Here is a 25140-nt window from a genome sequence, read left to right as displayed (position 1 = left end):
TCTCTCTCTCTTTCTAATGTAAATGTATACGTGTATGTCCTGTGGCCACTGGTGAAGCTTTTTGGATTGTTGCCGTAAATTTCTGCATTTTATATAACACTGTTTCCATCTATAAAAGTTCTGAATATTTTGGGGGTTTCACTGTGCTGTAATTTGCTCAGTGAGATATAGCTTACACTGATGAGGACTTTTATCTGTGAGTAATTCCTGAGGAGTATTTTTTAAAATAAATTAATGAATAAAAAAGAGTTACATTCACAGGAGAGAAGATGCCTTATATCACAAATGTGATAGAGAAATTCCATTATGGAGGTGAACTCCCCTCCTCAAACCATGTTGTCTGTGAGCAAAATACCTAAACAGAAGGCTTACTAGCACACACGTTTTTGAAAACCTCAAGCGTACTGTATAGATGGCAGGTATGGTCCATGCTGAAAAAAAACCCTAACTTTAGAGTTTAACCCAAGACCCACTGAAGTCAGTGAAAGTATTATCTTGGGCTTTAGCCCAGTCTCTCACTATGGCAGCAGACACTTTTAAACAAATGTAACACATGTAAAGGGTATCCTGTAACAGAGACATTAGGCTGGGACTCATGATTTCGTGCTCACTGTCAGCCCTGATCCCCGCTCTCAAGGAGGCAGCGGAAATCATTTATCTCCACCACAGCCTAGTTATCTTGTCCACTAAAAGCATAATCCCTTAACATTAATTAATAATCACTGTGAGATCCTCAAGCAGAAGATGCTGTAGAAGTTCAGAGTATATTTTTATTTCAAGGCATAGAAGAATTCACAGAGTAAAAGGTGGAAGGATTTAACATATTATTTTCAAAACTGAGTTTTCCCACAGTTGCTTCCTTGGAAATAGGACTTCAGAAGTACTAGAAGAAATATTAAACTCAGTGCTCTGTGGCCATCTCACAGTGTTGGTATTGAAAAGAAGAGCTGCAGAAGACAGAGTCTTGCCCAAAGAGAGATTGGTTGTCTGCCAGAGACTTGAAAACTAATTGACTACAATAGTTCATCTTCTTTATCGGGGTGCTTCTTAGGACAAGAATATGTGGCAAGTATAGGGCACCTACATAGTTTGAGTTAGGAAATGATGTGTTTGCTCCTACAGCTCATCTGTCTGAACATCCTAGACTCCTGTTTTTGAAGAACAAAACTTGCTTTAAGTGATTGATTTAAGCCATTGCTCTGTCCATTTTGAGGTACACAGGAACCTGACATGTGGAAAGACATTTCAGTCTGAAAATTTCCTCCAGCATGTCTAGGTGATATGCTAATTTACATGCCAAGTTATTACATGATGTCTCAGCAATAAATGGCCTCAGGAGTTTGAAAGACAATGTGTAATTCTACTAGGTTGTAGCTTTGGAACACATATGGTAATTGGTGTGTTCTTTCTCTTAGATTTTAAGGACATGGGTGAAGTTTCTGCGAAGCAGAATCAAATCTGCCGAAGTTTCAAATAAATATTCTTGAAATAACATTGTCATATGTTAAGAAACAGACAACGTTTGCTGATATCTACCACTTTCTGTAGTGAATTACAGGTATCAGACATAAATTACCTTGCATATTGTCAGGTCCTTTTCCATGCTGGCATGTCTTCTGTTGCCAGGTTTTAATTATGTTTCTCTAGGTTTTTGTCCAGTCTAATTCCTGGATAAAGACATTACAGACTCTAATGCTGAGAGTTAGAATATCAATGTGAATATATACAACAATTAGTTTTTCATGGTGTTACTTTGCACCCCTTCATTAAATATGGACATTTTAATCTTCTCCACAGGTGCATATTAGACTTCTTAGCTGGCTTGTTTCTGCCCTGCTGTAATTTCTACCCCAAATGACAGCGCTTGCTTTATGAGCGTGCACATTGGAAATTACAATAGAAACTATAGGACTGACTAGTACAGATGGTTTTTTCACTCCCTTAGGGTCATCTAACAGCCTACTGTATGTTTAGGGAGCTTAAGTCCCTGGAGTCGGACATAAGATGCTTCTGGAAGGCACTGGACAAGCAGGATAAGGAGTTCAGCTCTGACAGAGAGAGGGCAGCCCCAGCTGCTTCACTGACAGTCATGGGCTGTCAAGAGCTTAATGGAGATGTGGTACAGAAACAAATCAGGCCATCACAGCCTGTTTTGCATCGATCTACTTTCAAGCCCTGACAACAAGGGCATGCCAGAGATGGGCAGGGCTGAGTTCATGATGTTCTCAGCTTTGGGAGCTCTCTGATGCTGCTGTGTTTATAGATAATCTGTGAACAAAATCTGCAGTGTTTGGATGGGGTGGTTTATTCCCTGTCCATGTCATACGCTGGAGGTGTCCCAAATTCATGAGACATGATGGTAGATGAAAACCACTATTTCTCCCCTCTTTCTGGGTGGTTACTTTTGTGTTTCTGGGAGCACAGCAGAAAGCCTCACATGGATGCTCAGATACTTATGTAATTAAAAAAATATTTTGAATACATCCTCAACTTTTCCCCTTTTTTTCTAGGCAAGGAACAACAGCTTTAAGAGGAGTCATGAAAAGAATTTTTTAAAAGAAGAGTGCAAGTGGAAAAAAAATGAAAGGCAAAAGCTACCGGAATGAAGGAGCAACAGTGCATAATCACACTCTTGCCTTCCCATGGGGCTGTTTAATTAATTACTGTTTACTCTTACCACTTCATTTCTACTAAAAGATTTTCTTTTGTTAGCTCTAGGCAGGATATGCAACCAAGCGGAAATTTGTGTGAAAGAGACTAAACCTGTAAACATCACTTCCATCCTAACTGGGAGTGCATATAATAAAACAACTTTAATTATAGGCAACTTAAAAAAGATACCATCGCTCCAACAGCAGCTACTGTGTACTGAACAAGATGAAACTCGGTCCCTTGCAACCAAAACAAACAGGCCATCACAAGACACTAAGGTTTTGAAACGTGGTACTTTTACTTAAGAAGGAACTGCCAGAAAATCTGATACCAAAAAGAAGCACTTTCTGGGTCACTCACCAAATCCAAAGGTTTTTTAAAGGCTATGGGGACTAATAAGTCCCTAGCTTATTGTATGAATAATATGAATCTAATCAAAAGCTGCAGGTGTTTCCTGCTTTTCTCTCAGCTCACAAGCCAGTGTCTTATCTCAAAGTTTTAATAGCCAAACTCCCTGAACCACAAGAAAGTTTGGGTTCAGATGCATTTTCTTTCTGTTATTTATTACCCCTGAAAGTGCTGACTTGCCCTAGTGACAGACCAGGTCCCATGCTGTACCAAGTGCTGCGTCGGCAGCAGGAGAAGGCTCTTTCCAACCTATGGGTTTACAATATAGCTTGGAACAGGAGACAATGGACAAGATCATCAAAACTGGGGGAAAAAAGGAGAAGATGAACAAGTCATGGTTGTGATCATGTGGGCAGGTGAGTGTACAGTAAATGCACACATGCACTACAAATGTAATGAGCACAAACAGCTCTGATCAAAATCAGGAGTCAGTAGCCGTACTTGGAAAATAGTGGAAACAATCACAGCACAGCTTCAGTTTGCCCCAGCTAACGGGTTTCAGCAAATATGCCTCCAGCATGTGTTTGCACTTCTGAGCATGATGACTTCCACAAAGAGATGAAGTGAGCAGGAAGCCAGCTGGAACCGTACTCTGTCATCTTTCTTACAGCCCCCATACTATAAGAACTTCTAATACTATATTCCTGTAGGGGCAGAGTTTAGGGTTGTTGTTGATGTGAATGGGGGCAAATCCTGATTGTGCTCATTTACTGGACGTTAAAATTTGCCCTGGAAGTTGAGACTAAACATTAGGACAAGTGAATCTCAAGACACAGTTTTAAGCAGCTTCAGTAGCGTTACGTAAGACTTACCCTTGGTGTTTAAAGCTTGCTAGTCTATTAAAAAAACACCGACTGCATTTCAACTCATTTTTGATTCAGGTAACTGAACATCAAGGTTTAAAAATCACCAAGGAAATGTGTGATGCCTGCAAGACTTAGGAAGATCTTTTTGGGTTTTTGCACTGCTGTGTTCAGTTGGTTATGTGCCTGGCAGGGAACTGAGAGTTGAGAATTGGCATTGAGAATGGTTTGCGGTAACAGAGGATGATAAATAGTGGCAGGTAAGCCAATTTCACTCCTAAGCTGAAAGCCTTTGAGGGAGATTGGAAGGGAACTTGTGAATCCTGTGTAGCACCTTGAATTTTGTGTCCAGTTCTGGGCCCCCCAGTTCAAGAAGGACAGGGAGCTACTAGAAAGAGTCCAGCAGAGGGCTACGAAGATGATTAGGGGTCTGGAGCATCTCTCATATGAGGAGAGGCTGAGAGACCTGGGGCTGTTTAGCCTGGAGAAGAGAAGGCTGAGAAGGGACCTTATCAACACTTATAAATATCTAAAAGGTGGGTGTCAAGAGGATGGGGCCAGGCTCTTTTTGGTGGTGTCCAGAGACAGGTCAAGAGCAAACAGGCACAAACTGGAGCACAGGAAGTTCCACTTGAACGTGAGGAGGAGCTTCTTTACTCTGAAGGTGACAGAGCATTGGAACAGGCTGCCCAGGGAGGTTGTGGAGTCTCCGTCCCTGGAGATATTCAAAACCCACCTGGATGAAGTCCTGTGTGACCTGCTCTAGGCTAACCTGCTTTGAAGGGCGAGTTGGACTAGATGATCTCCAGTGGTCCCTTCCAACTCCTACTATTCTGTGATTGTGTGATTCTGTAATAATGAGTCCAAAGCAAATGTTTTTTTCTACAAAGAATTGAGTGTCCTTTGAGGGCATGGACTATATGATCATGCTGGCATGTGGTTGTGCTAATGCTCAAAGCAAGACACACAGATTTTTTGCCTTGGAAATTACAAATCTGGATGGCAGGTTTTGTCCAGGAGTAGCAAGGGCTAGCCCACATAGGGGCTGTCAGGGCAGGACCTGTCAGTGAGGACTTGTCCCACTGCCCCAGAAGGCGCAGGGCAGCCAGTGGTCCTGAACATAAGCATATTTGTGACAATAATGGAGCATGGCTGAGGTACAGGTGGGAAGTTAATCTGTGGGTCAGGGTGAGCGAGGTACATGGACAGAAGTAAGCATGTTTGCAGCGTAGCTCAGGAAGCACCAAGAGTGAAGTGAGCTAAACTCAACCCCGAAGCAAGAGGTGAAAGGCCCTGACAAGCCTCCTCATGGCCCTTTCTCATGCTGTTTTCTTCAAGCAGCTTGAGCAGGTGTCCCAGAGCTGCACCAGGGCCAGGCAGGAGCACAGGGGAGCAGAAGAGGGTGCTCAGGGCAGTGATGGGATTTTTAGGAAGAGAATGAGTACATATTGGTTCTTCTGAAACAAAATTAGTGTGAACAGCATATTCAAACCTCATTTTAACTGCCAAACCAAATAATTTATGACTATATTCATTTACTGTCACATTATGTTTTATAGGCCAGGTCTATTTTAAATGCAGCTCCTACAAATCAATGTACGAGGAATTAATTTAACACTTTATGTCTATATCTCGCTTAATTTCCTTCAGCTTTGTTTAAACAATTTGATAAACTTGCTGCAGCAAAATTGTTGCCTCTTAGGGTGTTGCAACTTCCATTAATTGGTGAGCATATAGGCCCTGCTGTGGTCAATTCTGTTGAGCTTGAACTCTCGCTCCCTCTCAGGTGTGCTTGCAACAAGCCCTTATGTGAGCTAAGCAGTATGGCTTTGGTCTTTCTCATGCCCAGCAGTGGCAGGCTGCAGCACAAGACTGGCTATTCTTGGAAGAAAGCATACTGCCAGGAAGTTTGACTTTGCTGGACTGGGATGAGGCCATTGCAGAACAGTGGGATGAAGTGTGGAAATCCTATTTGGTAGGGCACACACACCTGCAGGCTCCTCCTTGGATCCCCCCTTGCCTTTTTTTCTTCTTTCCCTAGCTCTTCTTTGTATTTGTTCTGGGAAGTAAACCACCCCCATTTTTGGTTAAAGGAAGGTGGCAGTTGTGTGCACTTTGTAATGGCTGTAGAGTTCAGGATAAACAAAAAAAATCAGCCAAGGGAAGGGTGTGATGCTGTGAAACATGCTTATTCTCTGACGCAGTTCTGTTACAAATTAATTTTGCTTTCATTTCAAATAACCTGCATTTTTATTTCATGCCTTTGCATGCAGATGCGAGTATATGCATGCTGTGGGACACACAGGGTCAAATTAACCACTGGATCCAATCCATTTCTCAGTGGCATTATCCTGAGAATGAGCTTCACTCACAGTATGTAGCAGGAACACCAGCTGTATGTCTGTGTTTCAATAACAGCTGGAACAAGCAAGCCCACATACTGATCACTCTAGATCTCACTGATTTTAGTCTTCATGCTGTGCAACTGTATACTTAATTGTGGGTCTACTGATTTGGCAACAACTGTTCAGATAACTTGTCTGAATATTAAAAATGAAGCCATTCTAGGATACATTTGCTTTTTTTCTTTCTCCTGTTTGGATCCAATTTTTGTCTCTGTAACAGCCACCTCTGCTGATCATACACCAGACGCAGTTGCTTTAATGAGCTGATGGGAAAGGAACTCTAAATGTACTATTTATCAAGTTGATATTTTCACTTTAATAAGTTTTCTCATTACACTGGAAATCTTATACAGCTCACTGGATTTACCCTTCTTCAATTAGCAAAGAAGCCTCTCCATATGCATGAGTGTTGTGACTCAATACTCACTGAGCCAATCACTCTTTATAGTGATTAGAATAGAATAACTGGCAGAGGAAGAAGTAGCTGTAGGAGTCAATTTTAAAAGATTCATGATTCTTTCCTTTTCAAAACCACGTATTTATTTCAGGGTCTCATTTCCCAGACGATAGATATAAAATTGTCAGCGTTTCTGTCTCCCTGTTCTTTAGAGTCTGTAGTCCTCAGTTCCATTTGCTTAACTAGGAAGTGTCTTGCCTCTTCCAGCCCACTCATCGGAGAGCAGCAATCTATTTCTCTGAAGGTTTGAATCTTGTCCTCACTAGTGCCTTGGGCTTGCTTGTATTACATGTTTCACTGTATTTGATTAACTCTCTCTATTATGAGTGATGGCAAAGCAGAGAGATCACCTACCTGCCTTTCAGAGTGGGCTTATAATGGATAACCCCTGGAATTAATGAAACTGCTATGCCTGATTGCAGCTGGTCAAGCATGCAGGTATATTCAAATCTTTTTATGCTCTTATCATGCAGAGTAATATAAATCATGTAAGGGTTGCAAATTTCTTGGCCGGGTCTGTTGAATATTTAACTCTTGCCGGTGAACTCCCTAACTTTCTCTGGATTCACGGCTATTAAGGAGAAGTAAACACACGGATGTTCAAAGGCTTTCCTTTCCCTCTGCGGCTCTTCCCATGTTGTTCCTAACTGGAGATGAAAAGGAGAGGGCAAAGATTGCTCTGTACCAACATGCATTCTGGCTAATGAAATAATTATCTTACAATGTGGCTTAGTATGGAGTAATTGTAAAAGAAAGCTGCTTGGCAGCGTATCTCGGGGCAAGCTGCTTCCGTGATGTTTCCACTCCTTCCCCCAGGGAGAAGCTCTGCAGGAGGGATGGGATTATGAAACATCGCATGTTTTGGAAGTCCCGTCACTGGGCTTTGCACAGGGTGGTGCTTGTGTATGCTTTTCAAGCCTGTAGTTTCTTTCCCAAATTTGCAAAGACTTGAGGAGTAGCCAGTGCTCCATATTCTTCAGCAACTAAAGATCCATTAAAATGCTTGGCCTATCTTCTATGTAATATTTCCAAATCCAGCACCATTTCAGCAGTCTCTGAATGGATGCCTAGGACAGTGATTGAGCTATTCCATTGTACTCTTTCAAAATTAGTTGTTCCAGAGCAAGGCAGAAAATTGATGGCAAGGCTGCGCAAAGAAGCCTATGCCAGCCCTGCCAGCACATCATGTATATTGTTTTGGGACTGACAGTCTAAAAACTGACAGTCTCCAGGCACAACAGCATCAAATTGAAATGAACAGGCTAGGAAGCATCCTTAATGTCACCTGACTGTTATCAGACCCACGTACTTGTCCCCTCTTTGGTGTAATCAACAGTCACCTCTGGGTCAGATCTCTGAGTTTTAGGTAACAGGAGAGATTTAATGGGGGGAGAGGGTCTTGATCTTACTGCAGGCTTTGTGAAGGCCTATTTATAATGATGAAGAGTGTACTGAGCAGGGATGAGTGTGCTGTTAGATTATGAATTCTGAAAGACTTACAAATCACAGAACCACAAGCCAGGCAAACTGCTTATTAGACATGCAAATCCCTTGGACAATGCTATAAAAGCATAGGGTACTTGGCAAATGCTGTATCTCTTGTCCTGAAGAAGTTTGCAGCTGCAAGTGGTGAGAAAAATATTTTGCAACTCCAGGGAAAGAATTGTCCCTTAGAAGTGGAAGACTATAATCACAGAGGGAGGAAATAGTAATGTAGCCTGATCTATCAGGAACTCAGGCTCCCACATTTACTCATGTATTTGAAAAATAAGAGCGTCGCTGAAGCAAAAATTTTCAAGTCTGAAGAAAACTGGGCCCTGATTAGTCTGTTTGTTCAGCTCTGCCTCAATGTATGGCTTTGTAAGATGCAAACAAAAAATTAAAAATCAGTATGGTAAGATGCATGGTGGAGATACATGGTCCAGGGCTTGTCTGTACAGAAACTATTTCAGTTTAATTATTCAGAGACTTTTTGCAGCACAACTCCAAATAAGATGACTCTTAACCCAGTGTTGTTAGGTAGCTGAAAGTGCAATAGTTATCAAAAACTGACTAAATTATTTTCATTGCTGGACTTGTCTGATTTTCATGAGGTTTGCCTGCTAGCCCATTTGGTCCCACAGACTGTCCAAAGATCTGTCAGACCTCTGTTCCATGACAACCTTTGAATTTCCTGTCCAGTTCTAAAGAAAGTCTCCAAGATGTGTCACTCCTGCAGATATTATTAAAAACAGAGGCTTGGTGAAATTACCCCAGCAAAGACTCAGTTTGTCTGCACAGGGCTTTGTCAATACTATTGGTCTCATATTCCTCCCCCACATCTTTGTGGAAGAGGCTTTGCCAGTAGACCTCAGCTGGCCACAGCTGCAATGGGGCCAGTGTGCTGCTCCTTGCCCAGCCTCAGCCTGTGGCTGGCCCCACGATGCTGCTGCCGTGGCCAGAGCCCTGAGGGACAGTCGGAGGGATCTGGCTGAGGGGCTGTGGTTGCTTGGGTGCTTGCAGGCGGAGCTGACAGCTGCTGGATGTGGGTCATTGACAACCCAAATAACAGCTTGTTTTCAGCACAAGCCATTCTAGTAGATGTCACCATCATAAAGTATTGTCCTTCCAAAGACCTCAGTTAAAAAATAAAAGTATTGTGTATCTATAACAGCACAAAAATCCAGCTTGTAAGAGATAATTGATCTGTGTGGAGTAGGGGGAAAGGCAGCTATGAAGAAATCACTCAAATTGGTGGGTGCAATTCCCTATCAAGAGAGTGCACCTCTGCAGCACCCGATATGGTTCACTCTGAAACCAAAATACGGCATTAGACAGGTCATTAATCTTGTTTAATGTGACTGCTCCTGTCCCTCATCTTCCTGTATATATGCTCCATTAGTGAGTTTCAAATCTTCTGGAGATAACTGCAAGGAACAGTGTACTAAGTTTAGTGGAGCAATAATTTGATACATTATGAAGAATCCCGCACTTTTTACTGGATGTAAGAGGAGGCATCTGCTATAGTTCTTTCCCTAGAATGAAAAATTTAGAGGGCATGTATCGTGCATCAGAGCTTGAAAGTGTACTTTTTAAAAGAATGAAGCTATTCTTTAACTGTCTCTTTTTAAAACAAAAAAAAGTTGTGAAAGCTTTTTTTTTATGAAGGCCTGGAGCCATTCTGAGATGAGAAGGTATTGGTTGGTACAAATAAAAAAATCTGTTTCCCTCTGCATGGATGTTTTTCTACAAAGAAAAAAGATCCACCACTAATGAGTAATGAAAGATGAACCTGAAATGAACCAGCACATTTCTACTGAAGATCCAGATGGGCCGGAAGATCTGTTTAACGTACCCAGCAATGAAAGTGCCCATTGTCCCTACACTCCAATATTGACACAATATCGTTTCCTTTAATCTTTCAGGTCCTGGAAATGCCAACATAAAAGTCAATATTTAATACTGAGTTTGTATAGGAGTTCCCCACCTGGACCAGGCTCCGCTGCCTTCTCTTTCTCCAGACTTGGTAAGGGCTGCTCAGATACCATTGACCTTACTGGAGAGCCCCCAAGGAATTGCTAGCCCCCATGTCAGTGTAATCATCCCTCCAATCAGTGTTCAGCACAGTAAAAGAGCTATACCACTTATTTAGACGTCTAAGTATGCACATCGACATTCATTAATTTCACCCATGCTCTCTCTGTATCCTTCCAGTCCGACCAGCACACTAGCTGAGGGGCTGTACATGATGGTCCAGCTCACGAGTGAACCAAGAGAGTAGAGCTGGCCGGTGGCTTCAGAGCCACAGGCAGAGCCTAGGGGCTTCATCTACTGACAGCAGCCAGGCCATTCAGCAAGGCTGCTGGATTTTTATGACAAGAGCATGCAGAAGCTGTGGATTGTTGTTCAGACAGCGAAGCTGGCCAATTTATCATGTACACGTGGTGTTCAGGCACAGCGCTGCAGGAAAATGAGTGGGGCAACTAAGCTAGACATCTGCCCTGTGCAATTCCTCTGGTACTAACGGATTGGTGTAAGGTGTCCCATTGTGAAGAGAAGCACACGCTTGTGTTTCCTTCTCTTTTCAAATGGATGCTGAGAAATTTATGCTGTGGTTAACCGTAATCCCACACCCTGGCCAAAACAATGACCTTGGTCACTGCTAATGCCAAAGAGCTGTACAAAAATAGTGGCTTGCAGCCTAGCAAGGAAGTTGTGAACATACGGTTCACTGCTTAATGGCTTCAATATCAGTAAAAGTACTAAGATCTGATGGCAAATCCAGTCTTTTTAAAAACAAAAGACACTTCAGAGAAAACCTGAACTGAGAATTTATTCTTTGAATTTAACCAAAATGCTAAATAAACAGAAAAAACATTTTCTATACATTATTGTGTTTGAAATAAGTACAGAATCAATAAACAAGTAAAGAAGACCAGGGGAGGCTTTTTGACAGGTGACAGCTGAGGACTGCAGAGGTCTGGTCCAGTATATTATGTTCAGAGAAAGTTTCAAAATAAATAGGCTCAGCATTTTTTGCTTTAACAAAAGTGTTAATTTGCTTTGCTGCAACCATGCTTCTGTTCACCTATTTTTCTTGAGACACTAAAATATACACTAGATACGAAGATAGTGAATAAAAAATTCTCACTGGTATTCAAAATAGAATTTTGCCTTAACCGTGTCTAAGCCTTGTTTTGATATATTGTTCATATAAATGTTTACTGAATGTACATTTTGGGATCTCTACAAGTCTTGTCTTTCAAAAAAAAAAAAAAACAAAAAAAGAAAAACAAAGAATAGTATTAAAATCAAGGCATTAGAATTGTGTTTGCAAACCAGGGCTTAAATTTTTTTCTCTTGAAACAGAGAACTGGTAGAAAATACACATTAAATGAATTTTTAACTCTGCAATTTCAAACATATTAAATTTGTATGTAGCATAAGTGAAGCACCAAGAACATAAGGGAGTGAATTGTGACCAGCCAGTGCTGAAAGGATTATATAGAGAAAATAATTTGTGAGAAAATGGACCATTTACATTTTTTAAAACACTAGACTAGTTTGTAAAATTGAACACTTCTCATTACAGTTTGCTCTTAGTATTCACAAAAAGGAGCAAAAGCTAAATTAATTGTTTGTGTGATTGTACTTTTGGCTAATTTTCTATTGTTCCTGGTGTAGTAGGACTTTGAATCTCCAGTCATGAATCAGTGCACATTTTACGAGAGACTGTTCAAGTAAGGAGAAGCAGTCCTTACCCAGAGTGATTGGAAGGTTAAGTTTCTGAGACTTTGTGTTAAACAGGGACTGGACAGAGAGCTGGTGTTACAGGACTGGAAACTAGGGCTGAAAAGATAAGGAAACAACAAAGGAACACTTCCTATTGAAAGCAGGACTCTAGAAACAGGCATAACTGGAGGAGCTACAGTGAGTTATATGTTAACCCATACACATATATTAACCCAAGGACTGGCTGTCATAGGTCCTGAGGATGTTGAAAATGCAGTGAAACATCTGCAATTGCACTCATGTGACCAACTGGAACCAAAAGGTAGTGCAAGAAGTTGTCCCCTGGACAGGTTGAAATGTGTGAGTGTGGAGCAGACTTGTGCCTGGCTTATGCTTTCTGGAAACATCTAATTTATTAATACAGACATGGCCTTTGGTTCTTTCTGTGAGTGCTTGTCTGAACTGATCTGAATAGTGACTGATGCTTTCCTATGAACGCTTGGGATTTGGCACGCCTTCCAGATCTGTCACTGCCTCTCCAGAGACCTTGCACACCTCTTCCCCAGCCACTCATTCCTCTTACTGCATTGGGTTGCTGGTAGAATAATTTTTACTCTCATAAATGATTTAGCCTATCCATACAAAGGATGAATCTAGACTGACAGAAAGTTTCTGTTATCAAGTCAGCATGGGTGTCACGTGTGTCTTGAGAAATGAGGGGACCATCTACTTTTGGTACTGAGAGGGTGTCAGTGACCTCTGTTTAAGAGCCTGAGAAATCTCTGCCTACAATAGGCCATTGTAGTAGCACCTGTGTACCACTGCCCAAGTACCAACAGACTCTGCCAACATTAATACTTTCATACAGAGAGAGGAAAGCCCTCTTGGGTCCACAGATGGTACCCACACCTCCTTCCTATCAGAGGCCCAACAGTCAACTTAGAGTCAGATAGTTGCTTTAGGTAACACACATGAGGAGGAAAAATATGTGGCCTATATTGGTAAGCCAGTGGGAACCAGTATATGCATTAGGCCTCATATGGGTGTCAGTGTTTGGGTGTTCTGGAAACACACATGGCACGTTTTGGACATGATGGATTGTTGTCCAAGAAAACATTATCAAGCAAGTCTGGTTAATCACAAAAAAAAAGGCATCTCTACACTCAACTAGTGCATAGGTTGTGTGCCAGCCAACCAGTCCTGTTGTTTCAAGGTGTTTAATACAGCAGTGATGACTGAAACGACATTCAGCCTTACCACTCTTTTTCTCGCCCCCTGAGTCTTACTTGAAGTGAGAATGAACACAAGTGGGAAGGAAAAAGAGTAGAAAGGGTAGTAGAAAAGAGTGGGGACATCTCAACGCAATGCAAAGATTAAAGATTAGGCAGCTGGGAGACTAAGGGATGGTATGACACAAAGACACAAGGGGATCTCAGAGAGGATGCTACAGAAGATAAAGGTGTAGCTGGAAGAAACATCAGGAGACATCGAGTGCATTCATTGGAGAGGTCACACAGAGACCCAGAAGGGTGACAAAGGCAATCCAAGGGCAACTCACATGATGCCTGGTTAGAGAGAATGAAAGACCTGGCCTTAGGAGGTGAGGGATGCAAGTTCACACAGGGATCAAGGAGGATAAAAGGCATAGCTGTGGGGTAGGAGGAAGATGGATTGATTGAAGGAGCTTGCAGAATGGTCACCAGTCATGAGATGAGAAAAATTGATAAACAACGGAGATCGGTATTTTTCTTTAATCTTTACTGGAGGAAAATAATTGATAAATAGTTTTCAGTAGCTTCTTACATCTAATACACTCTGTGTCTTTTACAAATTTTTGATTGTGGTGGGAAAACTTTTAAGCTAGGCAAACAGTTTTTGCATTGAAACTTTGGACAGTTTTGGCTATTATTTTAATAACATATCTTGGAGTGTTTGTTGATGACTCCCTTGAGTGTATTCATTACTTACATACATTTCCATGGATTAGTTATCTATAGTCAATAATCCTACTCCAGTGTCATCAATGCCAAGGTGTTGTTGTCAACCTTATTATTAAGTGATTTTCGTAAATCTTCAGCTGAAGAAATCAGATGATTGTAAGATCTTTACCTTTCAGTAAAAACCTGCAGTTCTCCCAGCTGAGGAGAAAATTTTTTAAAAAGACCTGTAAAAGTTTAGAAACAGAAATAAATCAGAGCTCCAAACACATTGCTTGAAATATTTTGAGATTTGGAAGACATTATTCAATATTTAAGCCAATATTTAGTATTTAAAACAATACAGATTTTACAATCTGCTTTTGCATATATTTACGTAGTGGATTTTGCACTTTGTAGTCAGTGAATGTTAGTAGTCATAAAATTTAAGAGCATGAATCTTTATCTGAAAGGTAACCAAAGATGGTAGAAACAATTTGAGCAAAGGTGAGAACAACGTTCTTGTCTATTTGATCAAAATTCTTTAAAATGTTTGTTCAAAAGATATTTGAACTAAAAATGTCATTCAATTACAGCAAAGGGGACTGCAAGTGATGTAGGTTGGTCACTCAGAAGTGAGCAACCCAGCTTGATATTAAAATAGTCACAGTCAATTAGATAGGGAAACTGAGGGACAGGGTGGATGACATATATGAGAACAGGAAAAGCTCTGTAGAAATGAGAAACCTAAAAAGAAAACTGAATTTGATTCCTGTGGTTCAGGCTCCATTGACATTTACAAATGCAGTCTCAACTGTCAATTTAAAAAAAGGAGTGGATGAGTAAAATAATCCAAAGAAGAGGACACCCATCAAGCACATTCAGGCCAGCCATGTGAACCTGGCTTTGCTGCCTGGCTTGCTGTCTGCACGCACAGGCTGACTAATCTGCTGCCTGAGCGGTCTGCTGCTGCTTGTGAAGCCATTTCTTAAAATAAGGCCTGACCTAATTCTGTAGCACGGATCTTTACCTTAAATGTACTAAATGACTAAATTTGACATCTTTCTTCACAGAATACAATTAAAGTAGATGTGTATTTATGCAACAAACATTACAGCACAGATTTAGAAAGCAGACAGTGTTAAACTGATTGCTTTTCTCTAGTAGTCACTGAGGAGGTGGATAAGGAGGGTGGAATAGCAATAGTGTCATTATCCGGCTTTAATAACTTCTCTGACACAGGGTAGAAAGTTCCCAGAGAGGTAGAACTGTCTGTGCAGTAATACTACTGAGCAGGTACATATTTTGATTGCTGTGTTCATTATGTAGCCTGCTAGGTTTTAGATCAGAGTAATTAATTATTGTGAAGGTGTCAGACACTGCATGGATTCTCTCGATCCCGAATCTATTTAGCATCTTCTCTATTACAATGAAAAAGTAACATATTTTACTGGTGAAGTCACTGGAGACAAACTAATTATGCACTACCCATAGATTAATAGGTTGTGGGGTGAAATTATGATCAGTACCAGAAATAGATTTGCAAATGAGCCCTACCTACTTTCTCTGTACGGAAAGTTGGTTCATAGGCTACAGACGGTAGCTGTATGCTGTTGTTGTAGATGGTTTCTGCAGCTCTTGTTCTCCACTCTATTGCAGGCACCTTGGATGTTTCTATAAAGGCTGTAGTCACAGTTTCAAATGTACTGTAGATGTGGTCAAATCAAGGCTTAGGCTTTCCCCTATGTATCCCTTATCCTCGGGCTTGTGTTGGACCAGCGGTTGCAGAATTGGATTTAAATGCTGCTGAAAAAGTAATGAACTTTCTTTAAAACATCAACAACTTCATTTAGAGTGTTTGAATTTAAAGATACTTAAACAGGTTGCATTAGTATTTTAACAATGAAAGTTCAGATTTTAATTTTAAAAAGGTGTTTTTCAACTAAACGAGCAAGTGATACTAAGACACGGAAGAGAATAAATGAAATATTACAAGGTGGTTCAATTGTATGAAGATGAACTAAGTTTAATCAAACAGAATGTCTTGGATTGCCGCAAACAATTTTTTCTTCTTTTAAAAATCCTCTCAAAGTTTTATATTGCATTACTGTAAGATATTCCTTCCACAGACTTTCTTTTTCTGTTCAGCTCTCAATTAAAAGACCAAAGACACTATTCATGCAGGATAGCCTACCTCTGATGTTCCATAAGCTTTCCACCCTCCCTGACCTTAAGTACTGTGTTAAATCTGAAAAGATCACAAGCTGGCAATGGTAAAATGATACAGCCAAAGACTATAGTTAGCTATTGGTGTTACAGACATTGTGATGGGCAACCAAGGTATGTGGGGATCTATGTGTAGAAAGAACACAAGCAGAGTCTTTTGAATATCATACGGTCCTGGGTTTTGTCCTTCCTTTATGTGGCAGGTGACAAGACAAGTGGCAGGGCCACCTTATACCCCCAAAATGCAGAAGGATAAGAAAACAGTGACATTTATGTGTTGTGGAAAAGAACTTGAGGGTAAAGACACTTCTATAAGTAAATAAGAAGCAAACAAGAGCCGGGAACTTCACAGAAACTGCTTTTGCAGGGGTGAGTTTGTCTTACAGGTCTACATTAGCATGTGCACAGCTGATCTCACCCGTCAGCCAAGTCAACGGTGAATCCCTGGGGGAAAGTCATCAGCATTGCTTGTATGCAACTCCGATGCCTGCTGTGCCTGCATGTATGGTGGGATTAGATATTTTCTTCCGAGCTTCACAGGTAATTAATTCTCTGCTGAGGCCCTGGGGAGGAAAAAAATTTGCCCTGCAATTTGATTGCAGGGAACAGAAAAAGCCTAATTTCAGGACACTCCCTGTGGTAGGAAACGGGGTCTCTTCCCTCAGGTGACAGTTGGCTCACATCTGCGTTGCACCCCCAAGGCTGCCGAAGTGGGAGGGAAACTGCAGACTAGGACATAACTACTAAATGTCGCTGAACCTCTTAAGCAGTTACAAAAACACTGAATCAGTTTTAGCTACTGATTTAGCCTGTCTTCCAGTCTTGTAAACTGGACTGACTCCTTAAGACCTTCTCACAGATTAAAGCCCTGCGAAGTGGAACGGGGGGAGTTGGAAGGCTCAGAATATATTTTCCCCACAATTACAATAGATTAGTCCACTCCGAGGAGATAGTTCCTAGCTTTTCTATGGTGAATATGTTTGATATGGAAGAACCCAGTTTTTATCCCATGTTTATAATATAAGACTTAAATGCGCTATTCCAGTGGTTCCAAGTTTATACAATTCATAAATATGTTCAATGTACTGTGCCTAGAAATAACATAGAGATACGTGAATATATTCGAACAACCACCTTTCCCAAATATATGCCAAAGAGAATTTAAATGTGATACTTAGTGGTGAAAAAGCATCAGAACTACATGAACTGGTCTTCAAAGGCAGATATATACACTTTAAAAATTAAAAATAAATATTGCTGTGTCTGGATGACTGGCACTCTTAAACTTACTGTTAAAAACCCTGGAAGTCTTACATGCGGGTTTTTTTAAGGGTTTTTTTTGTTTTTTTTTTTTTTTTTAATTAATAATACAAGTGACTGACAGGTTTCCTGGATAGACAGTGGTTCGTACATTCATGAGGTTTATTCTTACTCATGTCCAAGTGGCTAGGTTTCATCTAGGTTTTTCTTTCCCTCTCTGAAGGAGCTTCCTAGCTCAGTGAAGCACTTGGGCATGTAACTTAGATCCCTCAGTTAAACTTGATTTCCGTGGAATTTGGAGACACGCTTAAATTATCTGCTGAACTGGGGACTCTGGAGAAGTGACTGGAGAGGCTGGAAGAAATACTGAGGTCACACAGTGCCAGGGCACAATCACTGCAAATAGTCATATAATATTGAGGATGTGTGTAGCTGTATTCATGTTAGGAAACACAATGAGAAGCTAAATGAGATGTCAAATGTGTATTAGCCTCTCCTGAATTCACATGCTGTAGAGGCGTGTTGATGAAGAGCAGTATATTTTGCCATAACTTTATAACGACTGTTTGCTGTCGTGCACTCACTGCCTGCTCAGTGGCTGAGAAACTGCTGAACTCCTTATAGCTAGCTTCCAGTCTTCCTCCAGGCAATTAATCAAAAATAATTTTGGAAAGTTCAGCAAGCCACTCTGCATCACTTAGAAGTGAACTTGGTCAGACAAAATAACACTACAAATGAAGAGATGTTAGTGAGGGGTTTGGAGTTATTTTGTGCTTTTTTTTGTGCTTTCTGCTGAGGCAAGATTTTTATCCCCAGTGTGCACTTTTCGTCACATTGTCCAGACTCTTTAAAATGAACAGGCAATGGACTTCCCACATTTCCCTCAGGAGGCTATTCCACAGTCTAATAGGTCTGACCCTTCAATTTTTTTCCAGCTGACACGGAGCCAATGTTTTCTTTTTGATACTTTGATCCAGTGTTGCTAGCTATGCCCCACACTGAATAGTCTCTTGGATGTTTTATGCTCTGAAAAGGATTGAAGTTTTATTATCCTCTTTCTTTCTCATTTAGCCATGCTGAACATATTTAACTGCTATCATCACTTTTCATGCATTGCCTTCAGTCCTTTCAGATGTTTTAATTTTACTTCACTGACTTCTTTCCTGAACTGTGTTCTTTAAGTCATTTCATTTCTAAACTTCTTCTCACCTTAAGTGCTACTAACATCTGTAACAGAGTCTAGGAGCTGTGGCATAGCCCGTGATCACTACTTAAAGACAATAGATGTCCTCACTCCTGCTTGTTTCTGTATTATTGAGTATCGTGATAAAGTAGAAAGGCACTGTGATATATGGAGCCTAATGGAGTATGATTGCTTAGACAGGAACTTGAGTTGCTACTCCTAGCATAGACTGTTATTAACATCTGCTGCATCACAAAGACATTTTTACTTATATTTTCCTTTCTGCATCATGTGCTTGAGTCACAAAGAAGCCCATTCTTTTCCTTTCTCTTGACATAAGTATTTAAATGTCTTAGTTATCTGCCTTTCCTCACATAAACTGGTGAGAAAACAATAGATAGATTTTCTTTTGTATACCTACAGCAAGTTAACATGTTTCTAATAAGAAGAGTTATGTTGCCCAAGCCTGAAGGTCCACCTCACCAAGCAGCGGGTCTCAACATGGCCTAAACTGTCCTAATCTCTACTCCCATGAAGTGCTGCTCTGTGGATGGCTGCCCACCATGGGCTCTCCATTGTGCTGGGTTTGCGAATAATCCCAAAGATTAACAAGCCCTTCAGCTTTGTGTGCGGAGATAGCTGCCTTACTTTAAGCTTTGTAACTGCCTTTGTCAGGCCTTAGGATAAAAAATGCTTGCTTGCTTCTTCAATGTACCTGTAGTCCATCAAAGAGGGCCGTATCTGGAGAGACAGGGGTGCTGATTCCAAGCCAAAATATCTGTGCTTCCTAAAAACATCCAGGATATGTCCACTGACAAATTAGCTTGGCACCCAGAGATCTCAGAGCCTTTCAGATTTAGACTGCAGCTACACAGAGGTTTTGAAGACTAACACTTAGGCCATAGTCTGTCCCCGTTCCGTGCTGAATTTCGTGGAAAGCTGCACAAATACCTGTGCTGAGATGGTGCAGGGAGTGGTGCAGAGTAAGAAATCCACGGCTGGAGAAAGCCTCTAGAGGGGTGGAAGATGCCATTTAAGCCTGATTAAACAGCCCTGCTGCTGAAGTGTAGACACTGAAAATGACAGCTTGTGGATGAAGTTTCATGGGTCTTCAGTGCAGCTCTCTCACTTCTCCTCCTCCTGCTCCTCCTCCTTCTCCTCCTTATTTGTGTTATGGCAGAACTTAGGAGACACTTAGCATTTTTCGTGAGTAGAAAAAGGGATAGTTTAGCCAGCAATCAAAACCCTGACTCTGAAGCAGCTGCAGAGATCTGCAGCCTGGCTGCCACCCAGGAGCCGGAGCTGGCAGCAACAGGTGTAGTGGCATACCCTGCATCTCAGTACGGGCAAGTGAGGGGTGGAAGGCACCTGCCAGGATCAATGAAGCTGATTTAAAGGTAACATAGTAGTGGCGGTGTTTTGGCGCAACAGGATCATGAGCGCAAAAGAAGAAGCTAGGCAGCATTATTTAATGATGATAAATTTTCAATATAAGAGGCCAACATTTAAACAAGCCCAAAATCTAAGCCTGGGACGTGGTCTCTGGAGGTGCAGTGGAGAGACAAGAAGGGGAAAGCTTGAACTGCCGTTAACTGTACTTTTCTCTGTCCAAGCAGGAGATACTGCCATATTTCTCAGTGTATTCGAGGCAATACATTTCTACATCTCTAGTGTCTGACCAGCAGAGCGTTCAGTGCGCCGTGTTCCTCCCAGCAAAATAAAGCGAATTCTCATTCCATCAGCAGTACCAGTTTGCAGGGCCTAGCTAGCTTTGTGGTTGTGGGTGCTCTTCCAGCTGGTACCCATCCCTTTCACCAGGGCTCCACAGCAGGAATGGCTCTGTGCAGGCATAGTCCTACTGCTGTTTGCTTCCAGGCTGCTGTATTAGCCACCCTTCCAAAGCTCTGATCCTGCTTTTTCTCAAAGCTGCTGCAAACAGGCATCCCAGAGGCCTGAAACAGTTCAGTAGGTCAACACAATAGCAGGAAAAATAAAGGCCTTCACGGGTGTCTGGATCCCCTGACGTATGGTAATGCAATTACCAGCTGATCAAACAGTTGTATATTGCTGAGGGCAAGAAGCAAGGGAGGCAGCAGGCCTCTTGTCACCAGCCTCTTGTCTCAGCTTCTGGCTGACCCTCCCTGTGACAGAGCCAGAATTAGAGGGGCTGGGGATCCAGGAGGGTGTGAGGGTCCCTGTCTTTGACTGGACACTCAGCCTTGCCCTTTGAGATTTGCACTGAAACCCTTTTTCGACCTTTCCCTTTGTGGAAGTGTCAGAGGGGCAGACTGAGTGGTAAGTGAAACGGGAGGTAGGAGGGGCAGCCTGGGATGGGAGTCTTCTCTGGGAGAGGGGGTCGGAGGGCATCCGTCAAAACAGGACAGGTTGCAGGGAGTCTCTGGGACAAAGGCGATGGCGTCAGGGGTCACCGTTCAGTGCTGTGAAATGTGATGCACTGGGAGACACAGGGAGTCATGTCATGCATTGTGTTTGTGTCCTTGCCAGCTGGTGTCCTCTGGAAGGACAGCTTGTTTAAATTAGCAATGGTCTTCACTGACAACGTTTGGAATAGCAGGGTACTGTGATAGACCTCCACCAATCTCAAAACACTTGGCAGGGAGAGTGCAGGGTTGCTTAGGCTAGGAAGTCCCTTGCTGCCGGGTGGATGGGGAGGCGGCAGGAGTGATGGGACAGCAGCCAGAGTGAGGGCTGGGGTCGCTGGTGCTGATACTGAGGCTAACCCACCCCTCACCATGCAGGTAGGGAACAACTCATCATCCAGGCTGTGAGCAATAAGGGAAAGGGTAAACAGGTTCAGCAAAGAGAGGGGACAAAACCCCTGTGAGATCAGGAAAAACTGTTTGATTGTAAAAGTGATGTGAAGGTAAAGCAATTGTGCTGGAGAAGCAATTGTGCCCTATCTTTAGAGGGAAGTGTTGGCGGAAGTGGCTGAAGCGGAGTGGTGTCGTTCAAGCATTTGAACCTAAGGTTAAAAGATAGGGTTTCCTCAGTACCTTCAGTATGCCCTTGTTCAGCACTTCCCTATATTTACTGTAGGAAATACCTCCAATATCTCAAATAGTGAGGTTATCTGACTGCAAACACTTAATTAGTCATCTAAGTAACTTGCACCAAGGTAGAAAATTGGTAGGATAGGTAATGCTAGTCCCCCAGTCCCCAAGTGGCTGGATTAGGTTTGCTGTCAGATTCAGTCCTGTGCACCTTTGCATCACTTACCACTTTGCTCGTGATTCCAAGCACCACTGGGATTCTCTGAAATCCCTGCTCTGCTCACTTCCTTTCCGTGCTGTGAAGTTTTAATGAGTCAACTACTTTTAGGAGACCTAACCAACATGGCTTTTGAGTGGCTTCCACCTTCAGCCTTATCACACAGTCCTTGAAATACTGCCTTTTTGTTCCAAACCTCTTTACTATCAGGGCAAAAAGGCGTCAGAAGTGCAGTAGCACCTAAGCAGCTCAAAAAAGCCGCATTTTTGGCAAAGTGTTATAGGAAGTGCAGATGGCTTTAACCTGTAGCTGACTGCTGAACACACAGACTTGGAGTGTAAAATCCCTGCAAGCCGGAGACATCCGTCAGAGGAAGGCACACAAGTGCCAACTGTGCACAGTGCAACTCTTTCAGACAAACAGCTCACCGTGGCCCCTTGGGATAGCTGGTGCAGTGATGGCCAAACACTTTGGTGTAGAGCCCTGGTGAGGGATAAGTGCAGCGTTGGCAGGTGCCATTGTGGCAGGAATGTCTCCACTTGTTGTGCCTCAGGCTTGTGTTGAAAATTGCTCTCTCCTCTTCAAACATGGGTCGAAAACACCAAGCAGGTTTTGGGAGATAGCTACTTCATTCTGAGAAATGTCACCCCAGCATACTGCTAATTGTGGCATTAGAAGTATCCTAATGACTCTAGTAGTAGCATTGTTCGATCCACACTTCTGATAAGTAGGAAAGGATCCTGCTCAGAGTTCTTTGCAGCAAAACAAGTCGTAATGTCCATTTATCACAAATGTGTACAAAATCTCATTAACACTATATCCGCTAGAAAAAAAGAAGAGAATCTCACTGGTCTTACAGACAAATTGAGAAGAAAGTATTTATCAAAAAATTAATGATTGAACAGTGCTGTTAAATTTCTGCCTCTTATTTCATAAACAAAATGCACAGAGCAGTAACAGTTTACAGTTCAGGAAGGACATAGCTATCCCCTGTGCTGACAACCACTTATGCTCTATTTAACACGTGGAATTTAAGTGGTGCAGAAAGTACACTTGGCCAGGAATTGCTGCCTGAAAGCCTCTGCAAAGGAACATGCATTTACTGCCAAAAATTAGTTTTCAGTAGGAAATTTCTTAGTATTCTGCACAGTCATAGACTTTCCTCCTGTTCTGTAATTAGACATCAAAGGAAAGCCTGTCATATAAATTAAAAGATACTGATTGAGACCCTTTGAAACAAGCGGCTTGCTGTATATAAATAATTAGTCATATTTCTGTTTATTTTAATCTCATTAATCTACTGTTGAAAGCTATTGTTAAGCATGCAGTCTGACATTGGAAAGACTCCTATTAACTTTCACATGCTCTGGGATAGACTCCAGTGCTTAACAGGTTGTGTGGATGAAATAACACCCGTGATCTGCATTACTCACATTTGTCCACACCTAGATCGGACAGGTTATGTTTGTTTTGCTTTATATGTGGTGACTGGGTAAAAATGAATAACCTTTACTATGCAGGAGGTCAGAGTAGATAGCTAATTATGCCTCCCAGATTTGTGGCCTGCGTATTTCCAGACTAGTGCAGGGTATGCAAATGTCGTGGGGGAGTCCTTCAGACCCTTGTCGGGAAGAAACCCTGGTTAGGGCTGGAGGCACATGACACACAATCCATTCTCTCCTGTTTTCTTCCCAAGCTTTTCAATAGGAAATCCTGAATCAGGGAGGCGTGATGATCAGCTGGGTAACAAATATGGCCCAAGGTGTACTTGCTTGTGTAAGAGAGATTTTGCACAAAGCAAATGTCGCTTCAGATCGAGCAGCAACAGGCTGTTTCAGAAAGGAGAGACACAGCTCTAGGAGTGACACGTTCAGGGACGAACCCATGCACATGCTGGCAAAGGCCACCTCAGTGCCTGCCTGGCCGCCTTTCCCACTCCCTAGGAAGAAAGAAGCTCAGGTCAGTGGTAATGGCAATTCAGGACCTCTGTAGCCTAACCGTCGCTATTCAGGAGTTCATTTGCTTAACCTTTGTTGGTACAGGAAGATCAACAGCAAAAATGATTGAGAACAAAAAAAAAAAAAACGACCCTAAAAGAAGGGACAGTGCTCAACCAGTAATTAGGGGTGTGGTAACTGAATACAGACAAAGTAAAAAATGATAGGCAATGCATAAGTCCTAGGTATTGTTATCCAGACTATTTTCCTACTGAATAGATTGTCTAACAAAGATACTGCTAAAAGTATAATAACCTATTTTGCTATGCCTGAATACATCAGTTAAAAGAATCCCAACTGCATTGCTGAAACCTTTCAGACACTTTTTTCCCCTGTTATTAGTATTTGGCATTGAATTGATGTCAATTGTTCACACAGTTCACTGCTGGGTGTTTGATGTATGTGGTAAAAAAAGAAAACTTCAGAATAGTCTGTTCATTACTGACACTCCTACTCAGAAGATGATAACAGATATCTTTTCCTGATACTTCGCTTTTCTTCCACCTTGTCACCTAACCAAGATCAACAGAACAAAGTCAAAATTAAAGGTAGTAAAAGGAACGTTTCTGTTCTGCTTGATTTTTGTCTAGTAAGACAATCTTAAACTCCCATGAAAAAAGTAAAACAGTACAAATATCAATGTGTTTGCCCAGTCACTCACAATTATGGAAAGCAGCTCCTAAAGAGCCTTTGATATTTCTTGATGTTTCTTTGCATTGCGGTAGCAGTCACGAGACCAGAGCCCTATTTTTGTTTAGCTCTGAAGAAAAATCAACAAAAAAACAGAGCAAACTCTGTTTCTACTAAAATGCTTCTAATACAAACCTCATCCAGGAAGCAACCCTCTTAGCACTCCCCTGAAAGGCTACAAATCAACCACACTTACTGTGCATATGGCCAACTCTGGGAGCCACAGGAGAGCTCCCTTTCAGTTGTTGATGACCCTTACTTCCCTTCCCAGGTAAGCACCTTCTGAAACATAGGCTGCAGTACTCCAGTGAGTCTATGGGCTTTGTTCTGAGATGGTTATTGTGCACTAAGCTATACTCAACACATGCTCAAATAACCCATCTAACTCTGCAAACCAGGCCACTCTGTGATGCTGCCCTGCCCTTGGCTATATTTAACCAGTGTTTGCAGTCTCTGGGTGTTTCATCATCCAGACTTTTACCACAGAGCCTGAATTTTAAGGTTGTGACTTTCTCAGGCATGAAATTTAGATGAAGTTGCTGTTTCTGAAAAGCCAAGAGCTTTCTTGTGCTTGATGCCCTGAAGTGCTTGGGTGGGTGTAAAGGTAGATCGTTTTAAATAGTGCCTTTGGCCTTGAGTTGTTGCAAGTTGTTCTTTTACCCCCTAGTGACTCCCCATGAGGCTGCATGAACATATTGGCACCT

This window comes from Leptosomus discolor, chromosome 2, assembly GCF_034619465.1.
Source record: "Leptosomus discolor isolate bLepDis1 chromosome 2, bLepDis1.hap2, whole genome shotgun sequence".
Taxonomy (NCBI): Eukaryota; Metazoa; Chordata; class Aves; order Leptosomiformes; family Leptosomidae; genus Leptosomus; species Leptosomus discolor.
Note: the sequence above shows the minus strand (reverse complement) of the source record.